Here is a 15,348-nt window from a genome sequence, read left to right on the forward strand (position 1 = left end):
TGGTAAATAGATTATTTGTGTTAGTTGACATTTCTGAAGGATATTACAAAGGTGCTAATAGATCTCCTTGTGAGGCACCCAGATGGTGCACTCTAGAATATTACAATTAGATGTGAATATTAGCATGAAAAAAAAATCAGAAGATAGGCACGGAAAGCGTGGAAGGGATAAATATTACCTTAGTGTGGCTCGCGTCCCTAGCAGAGCGAGAACGTTAAGCAACCCGAAGAGCCACTGGATGGAGCAAAAGGGAGCTAAAAGAAAAAGAATGTCTTGTTCGAGTTTTCATAATAAAGTGATAGACATAAATATTAGCGGGAAATAAGAAAAGAGTTAATGAAGCATTATGAGTAAGATATGATACATGGATGACAACGGTAGATCAAAAAGATGACAGTATTACAGAGTCAATAGTCAATTGAAGGAAAATACGAGAGGTGACAGGCCTTGAGACAACAAAAGAGTATAGGCCATAAATTTATATCCTCATTTCAAAAAATAAGTTCGTGACTCCAACGCGACTACCAAAAGGAAAAGTTAGACCCCAGAACAATAGAAATCAGTATGGGCTGGTGAACAAGATAAACTAAACATGAATTAGGGACTGAGTGATTGGCTAATAGTCAGCATCATGAGAATTTCAGATTTCGTTCCGGCAATAATAGAGTGGACAACAGAAGAAGATTCATGAGAAATTCAGAGAATGGTCATTCAGGAAGACGCTTCCCTAAAGCAAGCAATGTGAGTAAAGTTAAGCTTAAGGGACTGTATGTGCCAGTTATACTAAGTGTCACCATCGCGAATAAGGAATTTTATTATCCTTGATACATAAGGATTGCCGCAAGGAGAGTAAGGGTCATCGATGATTTAAAAAGACGCCAAAGATGAAGAGGTAAAATATATATATGTAGATCCTCGTGGCTCCAACTCCTAGTACTCCCCTAAAGGGGGGAATATGGAGTGATGTGGCATTAAGTCAGAATTAAGTGGTTCTAGTAACTATGGATTAATAAAGGAAGAATGTGATAAGAATGAGAAAGGGATAAGATTGCACTTATTCAAATCCTACAGATATGCTACGATTCCAGAACATTATGCAAACACGACGTCAAGGAGAGGAGGTAAGGGTTCATGCCTGAGATGTTATTGATAGATAAGGAGCCAATGCGGGACGTAAGTTAAGATAAAGGAGATGACCCATGAAAGATTATGCAGAATATTTATATGAGAATGAGCCAATGAGTAGTTGATTCAGGAAGAGCCTGGTTATGGCTAGACAAGAGGATACAGACAAATCAACAGATCGTGCAAGATAAACATAGTGAACCCCAACATGGGGAATTCAGTCTCGCAGATATGACATTGTAATACTTGAGAAATATTCAGCCAGGAGTCGGGGTAGTTAAAGGTACCGTATGAATATTATGAAAATAAAAGATAGTCTCACTGGGAAGACAATCAAAATTTCAGTTCAGGAGCAACCCTACAAGCACAAGGGCGTGGAAATAAGTAACTACGGATAATTATAGGCAAGTAAGAACATCAAAAATTCCGTCAAGTATACGATGTAATAAGCTCGCAGCTTCACAAGAGTCATAAGGTCTTCCCTAAGTACTACAACGAAATACTAGCTGAGGAAATAAGGAAGAATGCTTCAACCTAAGCACAGTGACCTAAAGAGAAATGGTCATGTAAAAACAGTTCACTACAACATTGTATGCACTCCATGAGAAAGTGGAACCTACCGTGGCTAAGGAACGAGAAGAAAAATCAAAAGTAATATTCGAGACCATGTGAGTTGCACAAAAATTTGGGCATACGTGGGAACTAAGATAAGCTAAGTATACTCGTAACAGAGGGGCAGAAAGACCAGAAAAAGTAATAGCTTACGTTTAAAGGAAGCTCAGAAAGAACAAAAGGGATTATGCACTTAATACTTCAGAGTGTTATCCATGCACCATATATGTTGACATTCATATAACCGTAAAAGACTCTGGTATAAGTTAAAAGAAAGAATTGAGCCTAGGGCGTAGACAAAGGATTGAATTATTAGAAGATTGTATCATGGATATTCCATAGCGCCCATGAAAGGCTAAAGTAATAACTAATACCGTGAGCCACAGATCAGAAGATAGCTTAAGCCTACATAAAGGTTGATCAGAAGGAAGAGGAAACTAAAGAGTTACAAAAACGAAGTAAATCAGGAGTCTGATTATTGGACCCAGAAATTATAGAAATCGTGATTGAGAACATTGCAGGATCGCTCTTAATATCATAGGTACAAGAGAGATAGTATAGTAGCCATATTCTATAATGGTCTACGATAAAGTCAGTTAGAAGAGTACCAGCCTCATAAGAAGTCAATATGAAGCTCCCACCGGAGTGTGTATGCACCAGAGGTGCAAGTATTATAATAGAGCTTCAAGTCGCGGATGTGAATTATACCTATGTGGAAGGGAAGTCATGAAAGAGATAGAAGAAGTGATGTGAGATTTTAAGGTAAGTAAGGTAAAGGTGAACAACATACGAGAAACTCAAATGTAGAAGATCATGAATAGTCCATACTTCGGATAGAAAGTTAGAAGCGTTGGGATTCAGTATCCAGGAATGATAGCGGCATCGTCAGTGGCATATATCTTCCAGCCTATGGTTTCTAGGTACTGAGAGGCCTAGTTAAGAGAGTAAAGAAGAGTTTGAGATGATGTGATGTCTCGCTTGATGTTCCAAAATAACACAAGGAAATCTATAGTGAAAGCAAGTTGAAAGAAGGTTGCGAGTAGTATAACTAGATATGTGTAGGTCGCAAGCTAAAGTATGGTAAAGCGACAAGATTTTAGGAAAACATGAGCAAGGATAAGAAAGGGCGAGTGAGAAGGTGATGAGAATGGATAAGTCTTTAGGATTAAGCCCATGAAAACAAGAGAGCTGATGGTTTCTCTAAGTTATAGAAAACTCAGTATAGTCTGAATGAACTCAAAAGAGTCTAAGATTAATAACAATTAAAAGAGATGGAATGTTGCCCTGGTAGTAAAATGAGGGTATACTTATGATAAATGAAGGATGACATTTGGACCTTTGATTGAGTGATGATTTGAAGGGATTTAATGAATTGTACAGGATTAAAATACCCATGTAAGTGAGTCACATTGGGATGCTATAAAGTACAGTTATTGAAGTACAGTATCGCCGCTAAGTGGATTAGGAAAATTACTTCGAATATTCCTCGATGCAACGTAAGCCCTAGTGGCAATGTTTTACGTAAGAAGTTTCAAGATATCAGTGGTATATTGTAGATCAACATTGAGGTAAATCAACAATGGATGGATAGAAGTTACAAAGAACGAAATGAGATATGGCAATATTCGTAAGTTCGACAAAGTACCGACTAAAGAACTTCAATACACCTATAGATGCCCAGAGGGACATCTTATCAACTTCTATATATGTTCCCAAAGTGAGGCCTAAAGATTGGCTAAAAGCTGAAGGGAAGAGTCACATAGGAGCACGTGCAAGGAAAAAGTCCTACAGGCTGCATGGCAGAAGGTAGCAAGAGTTACAAGATTGGAAGAATTTCGACCACAGATCGTGGTGTGAGAAAGAGGTCTAAAGGGGCCTAAAGGGGGGAATGCCCTGAACTTTGGATTTATTCAAAGAACAGTTGCCTAAATGGCAAGGAGAATATTAAAGTATTCGGAAGACATAAGTTATGAAAATGATAAGTGCATCAGTCAACATTCGAGGACGAATGTTCCAAGGGGGGAATGATGTTACACCCCATGTTTTCGTACGTGAAAGTACGCCATAAGTAAATTGATAGAAGCTTGGAAATGAGATGGCACATCCCGCATTTTCGTATATTAAAATTTCATCGTAAGCTAATTGACATAAGTTCGAGAATGAGATTATTTTGAGATTATAAGCATTATGCTATTTCAAACAAGTGTTGAGTAAATTCGTGAAGGTGAGAGGGTAAGCAAATCAAAGAAAATGAATTTTCGTCAAAGTTTAACATGTTGGGATAAAATACGGCCTGAGCCAAAATACCCAGTATTTATGGACTAGTGCCATACAAGGTACTATATAACCATAATAGTAAGATGTATAAGGTATGTTAAAAGTGAGTAATATTTTAAGTAAGTTAAGGTAATTGATTAATTATTGGGTAATGGGAGATTACCTAATTAATTAAGGAATCATTGGGTAATTAATTAAAGAATTGGATAAGATAAGACCTCCCCCACGTGGCAACAAGCCACCCCAAGGAATTGTGACTCTTAAGTTATTATGTTATGTGGCAAGATTAGAGAGGTGATATTTGGCAAGTCTTAAAGACATGAGTCACATATTCATCTAATGAAAGATAGCAAATTTTAAGTCTTAAGAACGTGAGTTTCTTCAATATGAATTCATGTGTACATTATAAATCAGATGAGTTCTTCATGTGTGCAACTCACGCTTTAGAGAGTGGTTGGCCATGAGTTCTTCAAAGAGCAAAACAATTCCATACCAAAATTAGATAACATTGGTTGTTGATTCTGTAAAGCTTGAATTGCAAATTCTAAGAGAATCGGTTCAGGTATGTTAAGGCAGCCCCTTCTTTCCTTTTGGCATGATCCAAATGATACAAATAAAACGAGCAAAATACGCAACTTTCATAAATGACTCTATTCATAGAAATACTAGGGGTGTAAATATTCTTGATTCCCCATGTGAATTATTATTATATCTTCTGTTCATGGGTCTTAGAAAAATACATATTTGATAAAGTTTATCCGACATGCATATTGTTTTTATGACATTCCGAGAAATTTTATTAACGTATTTCTTATGCATTTCATGTATTTATACATATACATTGACCCATGACCAGATGGCTTTATATACGCGTATATTATATGTATATGGGATATGGGAAAAGGTTACGACATTATATATGCACCACCACCTGATCAGCTGGTATACGTTGATAAATTGCCCACAGTGGCCGAAATGATATGATGGGATGCCCTCAGAGGCTTGATGATGTTATGAACACATATACCTATGCATGGTATGACATTTATACGCATATGCATGATATTATAAAAATAAAATAATTCACAGAGCTTTGCAGACGTACATGTCGAGTCTTTTACTCTATGTTTCTCTCATGTCTATTATTTACTGATTTTCATTCCTTACATACTCGGCACATTATTTGTACTGATGTCCCTTTTGCCTGGGGACGCTGCGTTTCATGCCTGCAGGTCTCGATAGACAGGTCGAGAGTCCTCCAAGTAGGCGATCAGCTCAGTAGAAGATGTTGGTGCACTCCATTTGCTCCGAAGTTGCTTGTTTGGTCAGTATGATTTAGATGTGTATTGTTTGGTATGGCGGGGCTTTGTCCCGGCCTTTATGACAATTATGTATTCTTAGAGGCTTGTAGACAGATGTCATATACGTAAAAGATTGTATGGCCTTGTCGGCCTATGTTCAGTGTACGAGTGGTTATTTTGGTCTTAGAGGCCCATATGTCTTATGTATAAGTTGGTATTACATGTTGTATTCTACCTATCTCATGGAAGCCTCTCCGGCTCAGTTATCTATGATAGTACGATACGAAAAAATACATTATGTTGGTACTCGGTTGAGTAAGGTACCGGGTGCCCGTCGCGGCCCATCGGTTTGAGTCGTGACACTTATCTCATCAAACACAACTATTCTATTGACATGCCACACCAATACAACCTAAAGTCACAACCGTGCAATCTGTGCACCAACAAGCAACAATTCGAATGTACTCAATTTGGGAAAATGACTCAAATGAGAGAACCGTCCCGCAAGCTCGACAAGTATCACCACAACGCAATGCTATGAACCCATACACATAGTAGGACCAAGACACATGAATCTAACACAAAGGATCATATCCCAACATAGCCCCTCTGCAATGTGTGACCATCCAAACACCGTTCCATATGAAATACCTCAAGCCACAATGCTCAAAATCAACAACTACATGCAATTCGACATCAAGTACATGAAGTGCATGACCATAACCATGGAGAAGCCAATAACACAATATACCATAGCCCGGAAAGACCATAACCAAGGCGTAATCAACCATTCCACACCCCAATCACCATCTCGCTCGAATTCCGCCATAAGGCCCAAACAGAACCGCACCATATGTGCATATAACCAACGAATCACAACCCCTCATAGCATGGAAGAGTAACACATAGAACATATCAGATATAAATAAAATCAATTCTAACCGAATGGCACATCCTTCAACAATAGCAGTTCGGAGTTAACAAATCTGACCCGGTGTAGAATACACACCCTCATTGAGCCTACCAATGGACCCCAAATCAACTCTGGTCACCCACAAATAGATAAAATAACCCTCCGAAAGTCCACAATAATTGAATCATAACACATACTATCATCTGGATAGCTTTGGCCATAACTTCACAGTCCACAACCACGAACCAATCTGCTCCTGAGAACTCCTAGTCTCCAAATCCATAGAACACACGAATCACCATATCTAATCCCAACTCCATCGCCCGAATTTCTAACACATCTCTCATACACGATCATCCCACGAGGAATACTTCTATAATTCTTCCGTGCCACATAGCAAAATCTGAATATCAGCAGTCGATCAACCAAGCGAGCATCGCAATACCACATAGATATAGACATTCATCTAGACAACCAGGCGCCTTCTGAAATACGCACCCTTCTCAGGCAATACCAAGTAGTAATAACATTCATCTAGACATCTGAAACCGTCCATGTTGTCTAAGAATTCATGACCTTCCCTTTAAAACTGAATCGTGACCTTGCACATGCAAATCTCAATCATACACAACACACCGCATCTATTATCCCATCATATGAAAAGGTACGAGAATCTCATAATCAACTCTGATCACTAGCAAACTACATACTCAATTAGCCAGGAACCTTCCATTTGATCTCATCCAGGAGAAAATCCCAATACGTAACATCTTCCTCATGCCAGTAGCAAATATCCACATCGAACCATGATAGAAATCATCGAGAACTCTTCGAAACCCATTTTCACATAACCAGGCTATCAGAACTGAATCTCTCTAACTCAACCAAGTCACGCAAGTCGCCAAACCCAAGATTATTGCCAAAAAACATCTGTAGAGCCTCACCACATCCTAATTACACAAAAGAACTAAGCATACCATTACCATACTGGTTTAGCCTACTACCAAGTTATCCTATTTGCTCCGGATTTCTTCTGAATTACCCTCAAGTTGACACTTCTCCTTATCAGAACATTATGATCCTTACCCAAAGCTCACTACAAGACATCCTAACATAAAATGACATCGCCCTAAGGCCCATAAGCCACTGTATTCTTTTTAAGCACCCCCATAAGTACCACAACCAAAATGCCCTCTCTGAAAGTACCTTATATGAATTTAAAATTTTTCTTTTACTTTTCTTATACTGGAATGTAGAATCCATAATCATAAAGAATTACCGCAAGTCCCGGCACTATCAAATGCAAATTTCAGATTCTATCCACACAAAAGCCCGGAAACAAAAATTCTCAATTGCTATATATAAATCTCAGACCCATTAGAACCTTCTCGAGAGTCACCCACTTTGCTCAAATCCAAATTGCACTACCCGAACGGGCCGAGCTGCCTATGCTCAATACAAGACAACCTAACATAAAACGACATCGCCCTTAGACCCATAAGCCACTGTATTCTTCTTAAGCACCCCCATAAGTACCACAACCGAAACGCCCACTCTGAAAGTACCTTATGTGAATTTAAAATTGTTCTTTTACCTTTATTATACTGGAATGTAGAATCCATAATCATAAAGAATTATCGCAAGTCCCGGCACCATCAAATGCAAATTTCAGATTCTATCCACATACAAGTCCGGAAACAAAAATTCTCAATTGCTATATATAAATCTCAAACCCATTAGAACCTTCTCGAGAGTCACTCACTTTTCTCAAATCCAAATTGCACGACCTGAATGGGCCGAGCTGCCTATGCTCAATTAGCACAACAACACCCCCAAAGAAGTAACCCTGCCTTAACGCAACCGAGCAAATTCATACACTGTGCACACTACATCCATCATGAATAACAGCTCAACTCATTCCATGATTTCTATATACACATAAAGTGTAACATAACCCATATCCAGAAATTCTTTTACTCGAGTCATCCTCGATCTCAACCTCTGCAAGTCATAACTAAACCACAAGTATGCCTCAGACCCAAACTAAAATTTAACATATAACCATGAAATTAAACCGTCAACAACATGCTCCCCCATTTGGCTCAAAGTCATAGATCATGACATTCAATAACTAATAATACACATACTGTATTACTGCCATGATACTACAGTGAGATTCAACTAAATTCTTCACAAGCTCATGCAACACCAACCATAAAATACCTAAATCATCCGCTAAGATCGCATTTATTTCTCTTGACAGTCAAGTCAACTTTCTCAACCAGATTCAAATTCAAATCTCAACACATACACCCCGCTTGCAGAAAAGAAACTCTCCACTCAACATTATAAGGAGCACACCTCTATAGATTACTCTGCACGAGATAACCCACATGCTTAGCCTAAAATTGGCATCTTGATATACCTTTTCGCAGCCACAATCACTACGCGATCACTTAATCTCCCTAAGTCCGAACTCATCAACAAGACGTGAAAATCTACTTCGCTCCACAATTAAACAATATGAAAGATCCTTCAACACATTCATACTCGAGACTATACGTCAAATCAAAACAGACACCAAGCACCCAATGGCCCTCTTTATTTTTTTACATCTCAAGCAAACTATTCTCGTCACAATCAAACCATCTAAACACATTCCATAGTCACATATAGCTATTCAACCTCTCATCGAGCCATAAATTCTGCTCATAGGGACACTGCCGAACATATGATTCCGAATGTATAAGTTCACACAACTGAAGCTATCGAGCCTAAGCTGCGGTCTAAACATGGCCTCAAGTCCTCCAAACTGGCCAATCACCAAAACATAAAATACACATCTCGAACCTCGTTCATGGAATTACAAGCCGGTGATGCACATCTGATACCGAGCGCTCACATGCGCACACAAATGTGTGGAAGAAATTCAAAGAGTTATGTTTCAAGCTGAATCAATTCCGCATGATAAGGAAAGAAAGATGAGAAATTATCCTAAATGCCCTATAGCCTCTCGAAGATAGGTATGGACGTCATCATACCGATCCGCAAGACTCTACTAGACACTTGCTCATGACTTGTAGAACCTATGAAACCTAGAGCTCTCAAACCAACTTCCCACGACCCAAAATCCAACTAGTCGTGATGGCACCTAACCCAACCCGCTAGGTAAGCCAACTACTAACTATCCAATTTCAGTAATATTTAATTGACTCTAATACACTCCCCAAGGACTGGTAGTACAAATCATGAGCTTCTAAGATTAGAATTTACAAGATGGTATGAAATAAATACATCATCTATTCGAAATGTACATAAACAGATTTTTATAAATCTAAGGCTACCATGAACAAGAGGCGGCTATGACCGGAACACAGGTACATCTTCAAATCCAGCTCTCGTCGACCACAGCAATATCAACATCCAATATCTGCACGCAAGGTGCAGAAGTGTAGTATGAGTACAACCGACCCCATGTACTCAATAAATAGTGACAAGCTGGAACAAAGGTCAGGGTCCAACACCAATAGCCAACAACAGTTCATAACAACATAATAGAAGTAATAAAAGAAGTAGCTCAGAGATAAAATGCTCAGCTCATTCACAGTTCCAGAAAAATAGGCATGCTTTTCAAGTATATCAGTAAAAACCCAAACTTTTTACCGAAATCACCAAAATATGAGTACGTTTTGTAAAACTGTGATTTTTCCCAAAAACCTTTCAATAACAGATAGGATGTTTCATTTTCAAATGGAATGAGGAAAATACATATCTATGCCTACATGTCAATGAGTATATGAAGTCATGAATGACGCAATACCGTACAACATGAGGAAAAATACATCTCTATGCCTGTATGTCAAGTGTGCATGTCAATGCGATGCAACTCAGTAATAAAACCATATGCATACTCTTAGAGTATCAATTCACTCAGTCCTCACAGTCACTCAGTCCTCCCAATCGCTCGGCACTCGCACTCAATAGGAACCTGCGCTCACTAGGTGGTGTGTACAGACTCCGGAGTGGCTCCTTCAGCCCAAGCGCTATAATCTGCACGGACAACTCACATGTTATAAGTATTAATATCTGGATCCGCACAGACATCTCACGTGCTGCACGAATAACTCACGTGATATAGTATCAATATATGGATTTGCACGGATAATTCACGTGCTATAGTATCAATATTTGGATCCGCACGGACAACTCACGTGCTATAATAAGCCAATCTGGCCTGCTGCAGCGTGCAGCCCGATCCCATAATTATCCTCACAATCAGGCCCTCGGCCTCACTCAATCATCAATATCTCCAGTCTCTCGGGCTAACAATGTTATGAAACTAGCTCAAAATGAGGATATGATGTATCAATAAATAACAGCATAGACTGAGATGTGATATGCAATGAATGGATATGACTAAGTATGAAATTACAGTTTAAACATATAATTCGACTGTAGAAATTACCTCAGTGGGTCCCAATAATACCAACATTTGCCTAAGCATGATTTCTAACATGAGTCACAACTCATTTTCTCTATCACATAAAAATACATAGAAGAATACAAGTTAATTGACTAAACAGCTCTACGGAATCAACTGAGTCTCAATTTCTACGGTGCACGCCCACACGCTCGTCACCTAGCATGTGCATCACCTCCAAACAATTCACATAACATGTATAATCAGGGTTCATACCCTCAGCTCCAAGATTAGAGATGTTACTTACCTTGAACAAGCTGAATCCAATATCGAGCAAGCTAAACAATGCTTCAGAAATTCCATTTTGTGCATATCAACTTCCGAACGGCTCGAATATAGTCACAATTAATTCGATTCAGTCAACACAAATTATAGGATTTAATTCCATATCAAAATACTAATTTTCCCAAAAGAATCCGAAATTACACTCAAAAATCGTCCGTGTGGTCCACATCTTGAAACCCGACAAAAATTAAAAAATATGAACGCCCATTCAACCACGAGTCCAACCATACCAATTTTATCAAATTCCGACATCAACTCGACCCTCAAATCCTCAAATTAAACCAAGAGGGTTTTCTAAATTTTTCAACATAATTCACCAATTAAATGCTAAAAACAATTATGAATTCGGGTAATTTGACCAATATTGAATTAAGAACATTTATTCCATTATTTTTGTTGAAAGTCTCCCGAAAATCGCCTCTTCCCGAGCTCTAATTCGTCAAAAATAGAAAATAAACAAACCCTCGATATTGAATATTTGTTTGCCCAGCTGTTCTGCCTCGTTTCATATGCTAAACAATCTCTAAACTCTCCTTTGGTGCCTCCAATAGATTTCTTGTAAAATTTCAGTCAAGTTAGACTTTTGAATCACCCAATTTGGCCTTAAAATGAGGGAGATATGATATTTTGAAGATTTAAATGAAGTTTGAAAATTTAAGGGATTAAAAAAAAAAGACATTTTCGTAATTATTTTACACTAGAAAATCAGGAGCGAAAGAATTTTTATTTTAACACCCAAAACTCATTCGGAACCTTCCGGACACAAACCATATATGCGTTTCAATTATAATACACGCTACGAACCTGCTCGCGCACTCAAAATACCGAAAAGAGGTCATATTGGCCCGATATTGATCAGGTCAAACTCCAAATCCTTAACTTAACCAGTTTCTCAACCAGTGATCCAAAACACACCTGAGCCCCTCGGGACCCCATTCAATCATACCAAAAATTCTTAAAACACGATACGAATTTAGTCGAAACCTCAAATGACATCAACCAATGCTAAAACCACGAATCATACCCAAATTCAAGCTTAACGAAACTAAGAAATTCCAACTTCTACATTCGATGCCGAAACCTATAAAATCAAGTCTGATTGACCTCAAATTTTGTACACAAGTCATAAATGATACAACGGACCTATGTAAATTTTCAGAACTGGATTCCGACCCCAATATCAAAAAGTCAACTCCCCGGTCAAACTTCCACACTTAAATTTCTATTTTAGCCATTTCAAGCCTAATTTAACTACAGACTTCCAAATAATTGTTAAACACGCTCCTAAGTCCAAAATCACCATACAGAGCTATTGGAATCATCAAAACTCCGTTCCGAAGTCAAATTCACAAAAGTCAAACTTGGTCAACTCTTCCAACTTAAAGCTTCCTAGTTGAAAATCGTTCTTCCAAATCAATTCCGAATCACCAGAAAATCAAAACTGACGATTCTCACAAGTCATAATACATCATACGAGCTACTCATGCCCTCAAACTACCGAGCGAAGTGCAAATACTCAAAACGACCGGTCAGGTCGTTATATTGATCCATTAGGCTTAAAAACTTAGGGCCCCCTTTACCCTTCGTGTTATTTGTTAACATTTTCTTTATATTGTACCACTTGTATCTTTAAATTCTATAACTTATAATCACGTCTTTTATTTATTCCAAAGTATTCTTTAATTGCGTTCAATTTTGTTTGCTTTATTTTTAGCTTGATTAATTGATTTCTTCATTTAGGATATTTAATAGTTAATTAATTAACCATCCCGCAACTAGCAACCTAGTGTAACTTAATAGTCCCACATAGTTTAAAATTCGGTTGGGAACCACAGTTGTGGACCTCGAATAGTGCCTAACACCTTCTTTTCGAAGTAGTTTGAACTATTACCCGATCTTTACTAGCGCAGACTAGTTCTAATAACACACCTTAAAATCGTTAGGTGGCGACTCTTCTCTTTTAATACCCTTTAAAAGAGTTGTCACATGTCGAAACTCGCTCTCGCGAGAAAGCGGGGCGCGATAGCAGGTATCAATCTTCAGAAGCCTACCCACTCTATTGCCTACTTGTTCTAAAATTGCCTTGTCGTAGAATTCTATTGGTAACTGTGGCAGTCTTATCCAAACCGCCGTTATTGCTAATTTAGATTCTGCTGGAACAAAATTTGGTTCTCATCTGCAGATTGAAAAGAAGTGCCCAGCTACAAACCATGGCCCTTCACTTAGGACTTTGCTCATACTCTCCTCCTTGTTAAATTTGGCGATGAAAAAATCTCAACCTAGATCGATTAGGGTGAGAGGTTCATTTGGTTTCCATAGATTGGAGGGTTTGGCCTTGAGTAAGTGGTGTGAGATTTTTTTCTCCAAATAGTTTGATAATCAAAGAGTATTTCTAAGGTTTGTAGAGTCTGATTTTATCCTCAATTGACAATGGGATTGATATGTTCTCGGGGTTTAATTCAAAGGCATGTGTGTGCAAACTTGATTGGAGTGGATCATAGCTTGTGGAGGAGACCAGTTTTTTATCGAATAAGGCTTCCTTGAAGGAATTTTTATCCGTGTTGTCTTCGTCCATAGCAGAGTTTGGATCTAAATTTGGTATATCAGGGGATTCTGGTGGTTTTCCGATGGGTGGGTTACTAATTGGGAATGGGGATGTGGCCATACTTGGGTGGCTGGGGGGTTAGTGTCTAGTTAGAGAGAGATGGGTCTTTCTCTCTCTGGAAGTGTATATCGGCTTTTGAGCAAGCCTTGATCAATTATACCAACATGTATGAGAATGTTAAAAGAGAATTTGGTATTCTTATTTAATTTTTTCCCAACTGCTTTAAATTTACCCCAGCCTATGACTAAATTTAAAAAACTACGTGCTCACGACTTACCATAACTTTATGCAGAAAACTGATAAAGTTATCTTGCTTCAAAGGTCGATTCCATTTCTTTATAGGAACACAAAGAAGTAATAATCAATAATGATTAAAAACATTTCTACTTCAGGAAGTTAATTTTAGTTTTTTAAAAAAAAGAAAAATTAGTGAAATTAATAGTACTGTAATATTTAGCCTAGAGCAGCAGGAGAGACTCTAGAAAAAACCCGTTACACCAAAGAGCTTTTGTGGGAATGAAGAAGAAAAGTTTAGAACTAGTAATTGTCTCTTTTTGCTAGAGGTATCGACGAAACCTATCTCACATTACGAAGATACATGTGGAGAAATTCTATCCTTACACATTCAAATAAATGAATAAAAAGAGAAGTGATAAAAGACCATTAATAGTGTTGCACTTCAAGCACATGATTCGAAGCTGGGATTTTCTCAAATATGAAAAGATCATCCTAAGTTTCACTAAAATTGTCTGCGCGTAGCTAAGAGAATGTAGTAATGTATATATCATAATTTCAATCAAGCAGGAAAAGCACGGAGTTAAAAGACAATCACACTGTCACACATGAGCATAGCATGCTTGTGTACCAGTGTGTATATAACTATATGAAGTCAAACCTCTCAATAATAGGTTTATTTGTCCGAATATTTTTTGATTATTATAGTGAAGTGTTGTTATAGAGAACATATATTATAACATAACATAAAAAATCGACTGCAAAGTGTCAATATATTGAAGTGCTATTATAGAGGATAACTGTTAAAGAGAAGTTTGATTGTACTTGTATCATTTACAGTTCTAGATAAACAATATGTGCAGTGATATCATCATAGCCTGCATCATGGTAACAACATCACCCATGGACGGATCCACCCTTTAGGGTGGGGTGGTATATCACCTGCTAGGTTGATAAAATTATCATATATTTATGTAAAAAAATTTTTAAACTAGATTAAATATATGATCATGTCACCCCCAGTCGCAAACTAGACAAATGTGCCATGGTTGGTAGATATTTCTGAAAACTTTTCTCGTGTGTAAAATTCAAGTTCGAATTTACTTTTTTTTTTTGTTGCGCTTTTTATTTTCTTTATCCCAATCATTTTCCTTTTCGGCTACCTCCTAATTTCCTATTTGTCGTTTATTATTTTTAATATTTTTTCCTCCAATTTATTATTTTATCTGTGATCTTTAGCAAGAACACTCAAAAAAAGAGCCTCCAAAATTTAAAAATTCCATAAAATAAGCATTTCTCTTAATCTCAAATCTTTTAGTTTTTTTCTTTCAAATATAAAAAAACTTGGGTCTTGATAGGAATTTTGGATTGGGATCAGACTCATTTTTTATAATTTCTTTTTCTATTATAATATAATAATTTGTGCTATTTTATGATTATTAAATACAATTAAAATCTCTTTACTATTAAAATATGATGAATATTTTGCATGCATTGCCTAGAAAAACATGAGATT

The sequence above is a fragment of the Nicotiana tomentosiformis genome, chromosome 3 (genome assembly GCF_000390325.3).
Source record: "Nicotiana tomentosiformis chromosome 3, ASM39032v3, whole genome shotgun sequence".
NCBI lineage: Eukaryota > Viridiplantae > Streptophyta > Magnoliopsida > Solanales > Solanaceae > Nicotiana > Nicotiana tomentosiformis.